The sequence below is a fragment of the Myxocyprinus asiaticus genome, chromosome 15 (genome assembly GCF_019703515.2).
Source record: "Myxocyprinus asiaticus isolate MX2 ecotype Aquarium Trade chromosome 15, UBuf_Myxa_2, whole genome shotgun sequence".
NCBI classification, from domain to species: Eukaryota; Metazoa; Chordata; class Actinopteri; order Cypriniformes; family Catostomidae; genus Myxocyprinus; species Myxocyprinus asiaticus.
In genome coordinates, this window is record NC_059358.1 from 21,951,011 (window position 1) to 21,967,199 (window position 16,189).

General features: G+C 38.2%; 1 protein-coding gene across 1 annotated transcript in view; it reads right to left on the minus strand.

Annotated features, from left to right (window-relative positions):
• LOC127452991 (zinc finger protein 804B-like) overlaps nt 1-16,189 on the minus strand; it is a 139,483-nt gene that overhangs the window by 99,470 nt on the left and 23,824 nt on the right. The gene's annotated exons all lie outside the window — the stretch shown is intronic.

Here is a 16,189-nt window from a genome sequence, read left to right on the forward strand (position 1 = left end):
ACACTTAGTAACTTCTTGATCAATTGGATTGCTATTTGATTAGGTATGCACATTGCATTTACACTTGGTGACATAAATGTGTCTCCGAAAAATGGATATAAATCCAATCCTGATATAAATCCTATTGCTGTGCTATATGCAAATTTAAAGGAGTTAATATCAGTGATTATGCTAATGACAGGCCGTGAAAGATTATGCTAATAGATGGCACTGAAATTTTGAGAGAGTTTCTGCTGAATGCTCTCTTCGCCCCCTAATGGCAATGAGTGTTTGAATTCCGCAATTGCTGAAACTTCCTATGTTGACACAGTTTTGTTGGGGAGGAGTAAACCTTATGTATATGACATCAACAGCCAGATGCATTTTCACTTGGCCGAATTGCATATTGTGTTTTTCTCAAACCACATCCTGAGGTTGCTATCTCTTGCAAATGTGTCTCAGAAGGCATTTACACTTTGTGTTTTCACAATCAGACAGTTAGCAGTAAAAATACATGAAGTGACCAAGTGTAAATACCCCCAAAGCAGATGCTAACATTATTGCAACACAAGCAACATTCACATCTGCTGAAAGCTGATACCTGCACCTCTGTGTTGTAATGGGCACGATGTCCGAACATCTGTTACTTAAAAGATAATCGTGATCAGTGTGAGCTTGCAAATGGCGGAGACAGCTCATCGGGGGTAATTCATATCAGTGTCTCCCACTGATGAGGACGTGCCAAAATCAGACTGAATTTCAAGCACATCAACACTTCAAACTGAGACAGATCTGCCTGCAGAAGAACACCTCACATTTAACCCCACATGTTCTACTGGGACTGACTTTTTTTATGTTTGGGGTGCCAAAGAAATGTATAAAATGTATGTCTAATATGTTCTTCTGATCTAATCAAAACACAGATATTATTGAAGCTTTATTCTCTCTGTTTTACCACAAATCAGACAAACACTTTTCAGAAATGTGACTCGTATACATTCTAGTAAAGTTGTTTCTATTTGGGTCAATCTGACCATACACACACACACAAAAAAATCTTATAGTGAGAAAATTACTTGCATTTATTTATTCATGTTTTATATCTGCGGTCTCTGGGGCCTCATGCATATGTAATGGAACATTTTACTTTTAATGCATATTGTCCAGTTTTAAATATAATTTATAATAAGTTCTCATAAGATTATGAACAGTCCTGAAGTATAAACCTGATCCTTAAATGTTAAGTGTGTTTTTCAAACTATTAAAATGACCTTGGAGTCTCTTAGACCCCAAATAGAACATGCAAGTTTAAGAAAGTCAGCTCCCATCCACAGCCGCCCACTGTCTGTCACTTTATGACAATAAGATTTTATAGTTAACAGCACTCAGGTTGACAAGAAAGTCCTTCAGTTCACTGCTGTTCAGTCATTTAGCAATTTTTATTGAGCAACCAATGTTGTGCAAGCTGTACAAAAGGAAATTATACTTTGAACTGCAAAAAAAATCAGCTAGTTCTAACCTTTACGAGAGTAATTTAACAGGGATTCTAGTTAAGACGACTGCAGAGGAGCTATAACCAAGTTTATGACCTTGCATAAACTCTTGTCATCCAACCAGACTCTAGTTAGATGTCTTCTCTACAAGTAATTGCTTTTGTGGTATTTAATAAATGTGGAGGTGTAATTATCACCTTTGAGAGTGCAGATTTGAAAGGACCTCAGCGCCAAGCAGAGATGACGGGAATCTGATGCACGTAAGAGAGCAGAGAAAGGAATGCGTTAAATAAAGAAGGCTTCACAGATCTAGATGGCATTAAAAAATTTCCTGAGCCCAAAGATAAGGAATGTGTGTTATTATATAAAATATGTGTTTAATTGTCTGTGTGATTACAAAAGTATCTTAGGAAGCAATCACTGTGGTTATAATGTGAATTTCTTTCTTTTTTTTTTTTTTTTTAAATAGCAAAGCTTGATTTTGATTTATAGTGCATATTTTCACTTTCAGCCATACCTATAGACAGGCTTATGTGGGCCCACAAGTTCCAACTTCCAAATTAGGCTTATTCTAGGCAAATTAGGCTGCCTTATTCACAAAACTCTGCCGCAATTAACGTTGTGCTATTGCGCTACAAATTTTGTGGGCACATGTGTGCCATTACTTGATTTGCACAATTCCTTTAGTAAATCAGGCACTAAAACAACGCAGACAGTGCATGCAAATAAATAGCGTTATCAGCGTTACCACCAAGCAATTAATTCTTAGTGAATTCCTTAAAGTTTTAACATTGAAAGCATAGCCATTTTCACTTTGTGCCTTCACAAAACAAAAAGAAAAAAAAAGAAAAAAAAAAAGAAAAAGAAACAGTGCTACATTAGTGATGTTCTGATGAGAAAAACTAGAGTGGACGAATGTTGGTGCAGGATGAAGGGATGAGCACAGAGAAAAGGGGTGAAAAGACTAATGTTTTATCTTGCTGCTCAGATGCCAATTTCTCACATGACTGATAAACGCACCGGATTCATGACAGTGTTTGTCTTCCTCAGCCTGTCAGGAAAGCCATTCTGTCCAATCGTGTGACAGCCAACACTTCTAATCAGAGACAAACGGCCCACCGCTGGTCCATGGACAAATCTCTCACATAGGCCACAGAATTGATTGGCATGATGTCGAAATACAATATAGCACTAAGATCCTTGCTGTCCAAAACATATCCATCTGCTGTCATCCCCACTACAATGTCTCCCTGGTTCTGGATCTGATGTAAACATAAGTTGAACACGATTACAATGCACATGCTCAATTCCTTGGCTTCTTGTTATTTATCTCTGCTCCGCTCTCTTCCCTTATTTTTATGGCAGTGCCAAGGAACTGTCATCAAGGGTATTTGTCTGTGCAGATATAAAACAGCAGCCCTGTCTTACCGTATTTCTAATGACATGCCTTCCTGTCCCTGACTGAATATAAACTAACCTCTTCTCCAACCATGCAACAATACACCAACATTCCATACAAACCAAAAAATCCAAACAAATCTAAAAAGGTATAACTGCATCTACTTCAAAGTTCACCCAGAATTGGTCATTTATACTCATGCTGTTCCAAACCTATATGACTTTCCTTCTTCCATGGAACACAAAAGGAAATGTTAGGCAGAATGTGAAGTGAATAGTGACTAAGGCTCTCAGTCCCATACATTCTGTCTAACATCTCCCTTTTTGTTCCAAAGAAAAAGAAAGTCATATGGTTTGAAACTACAATGAGTGCAATGAGTAACTGAGGATGACTGAATTTTAATATTTTGGGGGTGAACTATCCCTTTAAATAAATCTTTCCATAGTTTAATAGCATTTTAGCATCAAGCAGTAATTGAGAAAATGTGAATATGACTCAAATGGAATATGAATTGGTAGCTGCTGTGAGGGTGATATCATCTTGAAGGACAAAACCATAGAGCCCTGGAGCAAAGCACTAAACCTCGAGTTGCTTTCAGCACATGAAACCTTAACAACCTCTCCAACCTGATTCACTCTCTCAGCTTTATCTTCATGGACAGCGGATGAAGAATATATGAGTATGAGTTTGTTTAGTTAAAAAAAAAACAAAGATATTATAGAGATATCACAAAAAAGAAGAGGGGTCTATATACAGTATATATAGTTACAGTACCTTTCCTGACACTTGCAAGCAAACTCTGAGATAGAAACATAGCAGTCACGCAGAGCCAGACTTTCAACTAAAAGCCATGGTCTGGCCATATTTTAGCTTATTCTGGTAAAAAAACAAAAAAGCCCACTTAAGCAGGAAAAGCCATCTGACCTACATGTAAAGCGATTAGTCAGTCTTGAATTATCAATGCTTTTAATAATGATATTGTTTCAAGTGGATCAATCCTCATCATCCTTTCATAAAAATATCCTCCAAAGTGCCTTAGCTAGTGATCGATATTGTTTATTTACCATGAAAATTAATGCAGACTGTATCATGATCTTTGAAGTAAAAAAAAAAAAAAAAAAAAAAAAAAACACTGTACTAGCAATTAGTTGTATAGGATAGGAGCAATTTCTCCTGCTCTTCTGAACATGTACGGAAGTGCTGAAAAGACACAAGCAGTCCCGGACAATCACAGAACACACAGAAATAAAAAAAATAATTAAGCTAAATTATTGGACAATACAAAAATATAATTTTCAGTATTTTTGTCTTGTTTTCCTGTAAAATTATCTAAACATTATTAAAACAAGATACTGTACATTTACTTGAGAAGCAAAATACATTAAGTGTAGTTTCATAGAAATCGTAATTTTTTTTTAGTGAGGTTTATCCTTAAAACAAGAAAAAAAAAGAAAAAAAAACTATTGGCCAACAAGGTCAGAACAAAATATTCAAATGTAAAAAACTTTAATTTTCTCGCATTGGTAAATCGTTTTTTCTTGTTGTAGGCATAAGACTCACTACATTTGGATAGTCTCTGGAAACAAGACTTAGTATCTTGTGTCATTTTTCTTCCCATGTAAAAACATCTTTGTGGCAGGGCGGAGGGCAGGGCCAGGTCATGATTCCGCACACCCTAATAAGGCTGATTAAGCCTGAGAGGGATAAGGCCAACCGGAGACAGCAGCGGGAGAGAAAGAGTTACAGACAGCTGTCTGACACCTGTGTGTGGTTGTGTCTTTTTGGTTATTGTAACACAACTTCACAGAAGAAGGGAAGGAAAACACAGGGAAGCGGGTTTTCCAGGCTCAGGTAAGACTTTTAATCGGCCACTTCAATGCTTCACAACTTTATAAACTCATCAGCTTCACAGGCATGTAGACTTTTAAACACATTAGCTTCACAGGCACATAGGTACTTAAACACATCAGCTTCACAAACATAACAGATTAAACACAACAGCTTCAGGAGCACCGTGGACTTCCTCGTGCCAGACTCTCTCTCTCTCTCTCTGCTGGTGGCGTGGCTGCTTATAAGCCGCTCTACCCATGCTCACTGGAATTAGAGACAGGTTTTAAACATAATATAGCTCAGGTACAAGCACCCTTACCGCTTTCTCTCTCTCCAGACGGACGCTTGACCACGCGCCCGTTGGCACAGTTATTAAAATATTATTTATATTGTTAAGCCGGTTCTCACTTCCTCCTTTCCCTTTTACCCCGTTACACTGGTGCTGAAACCCAGGAAGGAGGAGGGATGCGCCGTAGTAGAGTCCTCGCCACTACCATCCACCCCAACAGAGCAGCCGTGGCCATCCGCCGAGGGACGGAGTAGCCCGGCCACCTGAGAGCGAAGGTATAACCGCCAACCGCGAGGGGAGGAGGGGCTCCTAGCCGACTGCCTGGAGTGGTCAGGGCCACTGCCAGGGGCGGAGGAGACCCCTACCAGCCACTGAAAACGCGGCGGGGCGTTCCGTCCACCAGGGGCCGGAGGACTGCCTCCGATCTGCCCAGGGAGGCACGGCTGTCATCCACTAGAAGGTGGAGGAGTGGCTGAGGACCAGGCTACGGCGTATTGGAGAACCGGCGAGTAAGTTTTTTTTTTCTCTCCACTCTCTCCCCGCTGCCGCTCCGCATTGGCCTTTCCCTCTTTTTTTAAATCTTTAATATTGTTTTAGTTGGGTATAATCACCGTTACGGTGTAAGTACTGTGTTTTTTTGGTATTGTTGTTTCCCTCCCCCTGTCGTGATTCCACACACCCGGCCCCTAATAAGGCTGATTAAGCCCGAGAGGGATAAGGCCGACCAGAGACGGCAGCGTGACAGAGAGAGAGTTACGGACAGCTGTCCGACACCTGTGTGTGATTGTGTCTTTTTGGTTATTAAAATATTATTTATATTGTTAAGCCGGTTCTTGCCTCCTCCTTTCCCTTTTACCCCGTTACAATCTTGTTTTAAGGATATTTAGATAGTTTTAATGGGAAAACAAGAGCAAAATACTGATTAAAATAATTAAGTTGATAAAAAAAAAATTTATACGTTGTATTAAATTAACTGTACTTAAATAAGATTGATTTAAATCTCTAACGATTGATCATGTTCTGTTACTGTTGTTAATAAATGATTTAAAAAATTAGTCTGATCATTGACAGTTTAAATGAATAGTTAGGCCTATTAAATGTTAAAAATGATGACTATGATAATTGACCATTTATCTCCCACAAATTGCAAAAAAAAAAAAAAAAAATATATTTAATACTGTTATTAAATGGTAATAGAGTGAAAAAAAGTGGTATCTCTCATCCCTACTGGATCCATGCTGTGGCTCAGCATACAAGAGTGTATATTTTTTTGTTGTATATTGCCTATATAGATTGCATTACTCCTGTTTTTTTGGCATCACATTTTTCCATCATTCTAGTCTGTGGAGGTTTCCTTCCTTGTCAGCGCGAATATATATTAAATCACAGTGAATCGCGTGTGCACACACACACACACACACACACACACACACTTTTAGCACTATGCATTCACTAGAGATTTACACTTTTGTCTACTTTTGTCTACATTCGTTCTCCTTTAAGTGAATATTTGAAAATGAAGGGGTTGAGACCAGCAGTCAGTCTGATGCAGGGAAATACGAGAAAGAATAAGCCATGCTGAGGCTATTGAAATTGCAGGTTTAGTGAGGTCAGGAGAGTTGTGAATGAGGCACGACGCAGAGCTGGATCTCTTGTGTACTGATAATGTACACTGCAGACCCGTCCTCAAGCTTTTAGAGATTCATCTGGGGCTTCAGAGCTCTCAGTCTGCTAATGCATCAAAGGTGTCAATTCCTCCCTCTGAGCTCCAAGGAAACATCACAAATATATTAAAGAGAGAGAGAGAGAGAGAGAGAGAGAGAGAGAGACAGGCAGGCAGGCAGACAGACAGACAGACAGACAGACAGATAGATAGATAGTGAGAGCGTAAGAGAGAGACAGACACAGAACATCAAAGAGTTGGCTTGATGCTGGGCACTAAAATCTTCCTCCCACACTAACAACACATACATACAGATATAGGCTGAGAAGCATGTATTGAACTGGTGTTTACACAAGTACACACACACACCCGCACACAAACATACTCACAAATTCCACTGTGCCTTTAACTCTTAAATTAAGGATCTTCAAGGATTCTTTGTAGCACCTTAGGTTCAGCAAAGAATCACCTTTGTGTCAAGAAACATTTTCAATGTTTAGGGTTCTTCAGTTGGCTATATGGCTCTTTGGAATCATAAAAACTTTCCTGATGTTACATTATAGGTTCCTTAGAGAAGCACATTGCTTTCTGGGTTCGTTGAAGCACTAGTGAAAAGATGGTCTTCTAACATCATGATCACACAGGAAGTCGGCATGTTGTTTCAGAGAGTTCCGGTACCCTAGGACTGACACACTAAATGCCGACCCACTGACAAGCGGCATCTCTATCAGACATTTTCGCATCAATTCCAGAATGTTTACCTTCCCTTGTTGCATGACCAGAGGTTGTATTTTCCCTTTAACTTTACATTTTTACACCAATGTTGATTAGGTTTGGAGTTTGGGATGTGAGGTACAGTTTATAAAACAAGCATTCCTCTTCACTGTATTATAGCCTGTACCGCTTTTGGTGCTCCTCCGTGGACAATTCACCCAGAAAATGGAGCACACACATGTCCATTTGCCCAACAACACTTACTGCTTTGGCCATGGGGGCAGACTTTAACTCAAGAAAAGTCAACCTATTGTTTCTGATTTCACTGTGAGCTAAGTCTGCTTCTAAAGAACTAAAGAATGATTTTATTTTTATTTTCTACAGTTTTCTGCAGTCAATTCAGTTCAACTCGCTTCACATACAAACACCATTCAAACTATGTTTTGTAGATTGTTTTCAGGCTTTGGTGGGTTGTTGTTTTTGTTGTGATTATTTTGTGTTGTATTATGTTGTGAAATTTATTAGAAATGTAAGAAAGTTTAAAAATGGATGAACTCTACTTATACTGATAATCAAAATCTAACCGAGAGCAATGATGTCATTGTAAAATGTACATACTGAATTAATTTCTTTCTTGCATTTTTTTTCCATACTCTTCTATCTTTTATGTATTTAAACATCAAGAGATGTCTTTACAATACAAAGGCAGCACAAAAGCCATGTTATGAGCTATTTCTCGTACAAAATGCCTAAATGTCATGGCAATGGCATAGCAGCTCTTATGTGGCATTCTATTTAAGCAGAAACAAACCCTAAAATTTACATTTACCAAAAACTTTTGCTGCCTTGCAAGCTGGTATTTCCTTCAGAAAATGCAAATCTTGTTTTTGAGTGCAACCTCACAAGGTTAAAATTAAATGAAATGGCTAACCTAAATGTGCACGCACATGCATATACGCACACAACAGACTCACACACACATAAGCGTGATGATTAGTGATTCTGTTCCATCATCAGCTTTTTTATGGTTGTCAGCATCATGAACTGCCTCACCAGCGTTTTCATGCCTGAAATGTGTCCCTGTCATAAACCCACCTGATTGACAGACATTTTATGAGAGAATGTCTAAAGATTCTGAAACTCTCTGATTAAAATACATGCCTCTCCAGAAATAACTGAACCTGTTCTTCCATGGGAGTTACAAAAGTGAAGCATACGGCACTGAATTCCCATACCAAAGTGGGTCTTTTTAGAACTACAGACCACAGGTGTACGCCTGATTACCATGACATACAGAATGCGCCTTTTAGTCAGCCGCAAACACAGAGGACTCTAATCGAATGCATTCTACAGAGAGCAGGCCAGGACTCAGGATGTAATCAACTGTAAGCAAAGCCAGCTGAATAATAGCACAAAGTGGGAGCCTCGGGCCATGTAACTTTGCTGCATCCTCACGTTATTTGTTCAGCTATTCACTTTAAATTGGTGTCTTGACACTGTCACCTTCGTTTTCCTATTTCAAAATAACTATGGCAGCTATTACATTCTTAATACAAGACCAATGAATATAAACCAAATTAGAATCTATTGGCTCCGCTTGTAACCAGTGAGAGTGCATAGTGGAAAACAGGGGATTAGTGAATGCTGGGAGGGGGGCGCATCTACGCCCACACACATACACATATCCAATACCACACACAAAGTAGGGTTCAGCAGAATTTTAAAGCAATTCACAAGCTTGTCAGGCATGTGGAGTATCCTGCAATAGAAACTGCAATATAAACACTGCTACGAAGCAGCTATTTGACAGCAATACAGGCCAGATAACTCAAATTACAGCCTAAATTTGTGACTGTGGCACCGGTGCTGATGACAGCAAATTAACGCCTCCCTAGGTCTTAATCTCATGTTGATTTGAATCAATGATGGAGCCATAGACTGGTTATATTTTGTCACATAACATATACTCATTCTGTGTGATTATTTTGACATATGGCAGGCCTGAATGTAGCTCAGGTGTAAAAGCAGGTGGAATGGAGGTTTTACGCCTTTCTTGTTATTATATGGCCACAGATGATTATAGGAGGCGGGTGATGGGTAGTCATTTCATGATGTGACTTTATAGCACAAATTATATCATTTTACTGACATCTGCCCTGATGAGTCAGAGAGATTATGTCAGATAAGTCATTCCAGTAAATACCATGTTTCTTTTTCTGCATAGTGCAGCTGCACACAGTATCTCCAAGAACATCAGCATGCAATCCACACAGAGAACTGATGAGTAAACAAACCCACAGTTCTGAATGCAAACACCTCCACATATGCACACACACACATAGGTAATCTTAAGAGGAATGGGAGCGTGTAATCTATGGTAATGACAGCCACCCACCCTACGTGATGGAGTATTCCCAGGCCTGAAGAGTGGAGCTCCTCATCATTCAGGATGCTCAGGCATTACTAATGGATGTGAGGGGGCAGAGAGTCACACCAGAACGATTATAAGTGCAATAATTTAGAGTGGTGTGAGAACTAAAATCTTTCTCCTCACTTTTATACAATCATGGATGGATGAGATAACAAATTTGTGTTTAAAAAGTGCTTAACTTTTATTAAAGTTGTGATGAATTTTAAAGAGCAACTATTATAGTTTTTAAACATGCCTAATTTTGTTTTAAACGTCTCATACAGTAGATTTACATGCATCCAAGGTCAAAAAACACTTTAATTTGCTCATAATTTAAATTGCAGCATTACTTTTTTCCCAGTGTCAAAAATAACTCTTTCAATTATCCATTCTAAAGGATCCATTCTAAACTCCTCCTTTCAGAGAGCCTACTCTGCTCTGATTGGTCAGATGTCCCAGTCTGTTGTCATTGGTCTACTGCTTAGTGTAGTGTTTGAGGATGGGTCAAAACTGTTCACGAGCAGCCAACGAAGACCAGAGGCGGGTTTTTTGTTACCAAATTAGGTAGGTTAGTACAGGAAGTAAGTCTGGAAATACTAACGACTCGTTTCAGGTGTTCAGAATTGGTTCTTTCTTTTGGGAGTCAATAACTCCATTTGATTCGTGCACTTTGATTTTTGAAACATTGCAGACTTTGTTACATTCACAAAAATCTATATAACACACTACATGAAAGGTAATATTTGAAAAGCCATAATAGGTGCTTTTTAAGGAACAGCACAATATAACTACTGCTAATATATATATAAATTAAGTTAGGGACACAAAACTACGGACCTCCCAAGGGGACATGGGGATGAAAAAAGGAGTTGAGAGAGGAAAATAATTATTTTGCATTCCCCTCAAGAAACTACAGTATGCATTCTCTCATAAAATGTTTCCATTCTGTTGAGAAGTGCTTGCGATCTTTTCCAAAGATTTGCGTTCTCCCAAAAAATATTTTTTTAAAAATATTTTAAAAAACAGTTTTGCGTTTCCTGAAGAATGCTTGTGTTCTTTCCCAAAGAGTTTTGCATCCTCCCAAGAAAGTTTTAAATTTTCTCACAGATATTTTTGTGTTCTCCCAAGAAACTTTTGCACTCTTTCGCAAATAGTTTTGCATTCTCCTGAAAAATGCTACACTCTTTTGCAAACAGTTTTGTATTCTCCCAGGAAACTTTTGCATTCTTTCGCAACAAGTTTTGTGTTCTCCTGAAAAACACTTGTGTTCATCTCACGCAAACAGTTCTGTGTTCTAGGGAGAGACGTTTGCATTCTCTCGCAAATAGTTTTCGTTATCATGAAAAACACTTGAGTTCTTTTCCAAGCAGTTTTGCGTTCCTCTGAGAAACTTTTGCGTCCTCCTATCCATTATTTCACATTTGCTGATCATGGTGCTGAAATTATACAAACAAAATGGAGCAATTCCAGAATTTATTCCAGAAGTGAAAGACAAATGAAAAGGATACCTTGTGTAAGGGGGTTATCTTGATGGAAGTTACTCTGGCTTGGGAGCTTTATTTATTTAATTTGTGACCAGAACTGTGGACAACTTCATGGGATCTTTACAAAACTAATGGAAATACAGAAAAAATATTCAATCTACAAACCATTTGTGAGGGAAATATTTTAAACTCTGGATGACTGTTGGGTTTTTTTATTGCCAGGTCATTTATCTTAATGATAAAGTAGTGCATACGCGAACAGCGATCAGATTGATACCTGTCTGCTTATCAGATGATTGAAGCACTGTTATACTGACGCATTGAGAGTAGTTCATCAAAAGTGCTGTTTTATGAGGATTTAGGTTGAATAACCCACTGCTGCTAACATGAAATAAAGAATATTGGTGCATGTGCTTGTTTGCACGTGTCAGAGAGAAAGCCAGGCTGGGAGTGGATTTTGCTGTTTTTCTGGAGATGGAGTGATTTTGCCAAGGGCAGTGTGTATACGGAAGTAGGACCCGTCCTGCTGGGTCTTAAAAATGAAAAACAGAGTGAAACCAGCTGGTACATACTCTCTCTCACACACACACACACACACACACACACACTCAATCACACACATTTTGTTTTAATGACTTTGTTTGGGTTTATCTGTGTGAGTCTGATGACTGTATTGTGGATACAGAATAGCTCATCAGAGGAAGTGCACAAACACACACATCCACGTGAAGAGATACAATCAACATAGCGGTTTGGAGAAAACAAAAGCATACATGGAGAAAAACCACAACGTTCACATTCATTAGACTAAAGAGAGATCATCAAACATTCTCAAAGTTTTAATGCTTAAATGCTCAGACTCTCCCTCCTTTCCCCTCTCTCTCTCTCTCTCTCTCTCTCACTCACTCACTCACTCACTCACTCACACACACACTAACAGTCATATATGCACAGATTGCACACACACCTATGAATATACAGTATTTGATTATATATTTATGTCTTGCCTGAAGCACTTTTCTCACTAAAGTAAATTAATCAATTAACACAGAAATCCCAGTGGTGTTTACATATATTTAATTATTTAATTAGATCAATAAAACTATTAAACATACATCAAAATAGCTGCCACATTTTCAGAGGCAGCTGAACAGAACTGGCCTGGAGTATTATTATTATTTAATTAATTTAAAATGGATTTATTTGTAGACATAGGTCTCAGCTAACGAACCATGTAAGGGAACATGTTTTTATAAAAGCGCATTTTTCTCAAAATTGACATTTATTTACAGTACTTCATAACATACACCATATTGGAATTTGTGACACACTAAAAAGCATACAAATTTTTTTATTACATTTATACATTTTATACATTTAAATGTATTTATCTGATTCATCCAACAAGAGTGTGAAGTCTTTAATTATCTAATAATGGTATTCATTAAAGGAGTTAAGTGATAAATACAGTACATTCTATACAGTTTTTTTATTTTTTTATTTTTTCACACTATTCTGGACATTTTGACAGAGTTGATATAATTTAATCTTTTTCCATCTTAACCATGTGTTGTACACTGGAGCCATTTTTTTCTCAGTTGAAGCTGCCTCTATAACCTAAACTAAAATGCCAAGATTTATCCACAATTCTTATATAAATTTATGACAATGGGAAGACGGTGTAGACATGCTGAAAATGTGACCGCAGAGACTTAAAGGTGCGATATGTAACATTTTCTCATGTAATATTCACCTTTTTTTTTTTTTTTTTTTTTTTTTTTTTTTTTTTTTTTTTTGCCAATGTGTGAAGGGCAAACAATGTGTGAAGGGCAAACTTGTAAAGCAACTTAAAAAATGAGCCCTTCCCGAATGTCATGAATCCCGCCTTTGTTGTTCCAGAGAGGTCCATCACCTGGGGATTGACTTTAACTGTCTGGACTCCATTTCCCATAATCCCCGTACCTGGCAATGATTACCTGTTCACCTGTTTCCAATCTATTCAGCTATTTAAGTCTCACACTCACTCTCTGTCATTGTGAAGTCTTGTTTTGCCCTGGCTGACATTTCTGAGTGGTCCCTGAGTTTATGGCATTTCCTGTGTTTGATCCTGGGCTGTTTACCATGTTTTGACCCGTTGCTGCCTGCTTACTATTACTGCCTTGATTTCCTGGATATAACCTGTGATTGTCTGCTGCCTGCCCTGACCTCTTGTCTGTTCATTGACCACCTCTCTGGATGACCTTGTATATTACTGTTGCTGGTGATTGAACCCATGCCTATCTGCATTACTACGTTTATTATTATTAAAGCTGCACATGGATCTCAACTCCATTGACTCATCATTACACCGGACTTCCTAGGTTGCCTAATAAAGCCTGTAGACTGATTTTTCAGATGCGAAGGGAGCGGTTGCTTTTGCTGGGAAAATCCAAAGAATGTGACGTTTATGCACGCTCCCGAGAGCCTTGCCTCAGTGCTTCTGCTATTCAACAGCTTTCAGACAGTCTGCAACACTAGGTAAAGTTATCTTAGATATGGAATCCAGCAAACGTCCGGGAACGTGGTTGAGCGAAAACTAAAGTGAACATTGGCAGGGCATTTGATTCCTGGAGGGACCTTGATTTGGTTTTGGGGATCAAAACAGACCATGAATTAGCATTCTTATTGGACAGGTAAGCTTACATGACTGTAAAGCATGTGAAACATAGTGCCATAAGGATTGATCTGTGCAATTTTAGCTAACTTGATCTTGCCTGCTGATGAATTGCAAGCTACCTTGCTTCGTAACTTTCAAATAATTTAAACGATCTTCTCTTTATACTAAAAATCAGGTTAATGTTAATCTGTAATCAGTAAGGTAAACTACAATAATACATTAAATGAATGCTAGACAATGTACAAGAATACAAAAAAGCTCCATTCATTAGTGTAACAACTTGGTTATGCAGAAAATGTATATATTCTATTATAAAATAGCGCATTGATATATCAAAATGAGTTGCGATGGAATCCCATCAATACTGAATTGTCAACGTATTTATAATGTACTGTCTATTGTATAAAAAGCTACTGTTGTCATCCACCAAATTTAACTAACAGCTATTGATAAAGCTGGCTAGCTAGCTTATGACGACATTGACTGCATTTATACGATAGCCTATGTGTCGTGCAAAGAAAAGTGATTACTTCAAACTACAGTCTCGCATAGTCAGACCTATATCCACACTTTGTTTTAGCCCTGTTCCAGCACTGGAGAGTCAAATATAATATGCAGTATCAAAGTTTCTAGTAAAACAATCATCAATTTTAATTATGCTACCTCATCTATCAGCATGATGCTGGTGAATCACGTTCAGTCTCTTTGTTTTGGTCTGCTCGTTTCCCTAAGAAATGTGCACACGAGCAACGGGCAGCTGGCTGCAGTTCACTTAATGGCCACAGGTGTCATTAATAACAAGGGTTTCTGAGTTTTACTTCACCTTTATACATTGTTTAAAAAAAAATAATTATATAAAATTACACACACTGGCAGCCCTAAGTTTGGAACAATGTAGATTTTGCTCTTATGGAAAGATTTGTTACTTTTATTCACCAAAGTGGCATTGAACTGATCACAATGTGTAGCCAGGACATTAATAATGTGAAGTTTTATTACGATTTGAAAAGTTTTCAGAACTTCTTAAACTACAAAGTTTTCATCAAATCCTCCACATGCAGCAATGACAGCTTTGCAGATCCTTTGCGTTCTAGCTGTCAGTTTGTCCAGATACTCCGGTGACATTTCACCCCACGCTTCCTGTAGCACTTGCCATAGATGTGGCTGTCTTGTCGGGCACTTCTCACGCACCTTACAGTCTAGCTGATCCCACAAAAGCTCAATGGAGTTAAGATCCATAGCACTCTTTTCCAATTATCTGTTGTCCAGTGTCTGTTTCTTTGCCCACTTTTAACCTTTCTCTTTTTTCTGTTTCAAAAGTGTCTTTCTTTGCAATTCTTCCCATAAGGCCTGCACCCCTGAGCCTTCTCTTTACTTTTGTACATGAAACTGGTGTTGAGTGGGTAGAAGTCAATGAAGCTGTCAGCTGAGGACATGTGAGGCGTCTATTTCTCAAACTAGAGACTCTGATGTACTTATCCTCTTGTTTAGTTGTACATCTGACCTTCCACATCTCTTTCTGTCCTTGTTAGAGCCAGTTGTCCTTTCTCTTTGAAGACTGTAGTGTACACCTTTTGTATGAAATCTTCAGGTTTTTTGGCAATTTCAAGCATTGTAAAGCCTTCATTCCTCAAAACAATGACAAGTTTCTAAAGAAAGCTGTTTCTTTTTTGCCATTTTTTAACCTTATATTGACCTTAAGACATGCCAGTCTATTGCATACTGCAAACGCAATGTTAAGCTTCATTTAATGAACCAAACAGCTTTCAATGGCAAGTGATTTTCTAGTACCAAAATAGCAATTTAGCATGATTACTCAAGGATAAGGTGTTGGAGTGATGGCTGCTGTATATGGGGCCTATCTAGACTTGATCAAATATTAAATTTTTTTTCAAATAGTGACGGTGCTGTTTTTTACATCAGTAATGTCCTGACTATATTTTGTGATCAGCTGAATGTGACTCTTTTTCGACCAATTTCCTTTCGAAACGGCAAAATCTATACATTATTCCAAACTTTTGGCCGTCAGTGTATATATGAAACTTACCAGACCATGTGTCCTACTGTTGCATCCACCATGAGCTGGAAGTTGGAAAGGGGTATTCAGAGTTCCATTATAGCTGACCATGACTTTGATTTATTCAGGATTATTTAAAAAAAATCTGACGCAAAGAACACAACTTTGATAGGCCGTTTTTATGGAAAATATAAAGTTTATTTCATGTATTGTTTGATATCTGGCAAATCCCTACATTTTATATTTAAGAAATTG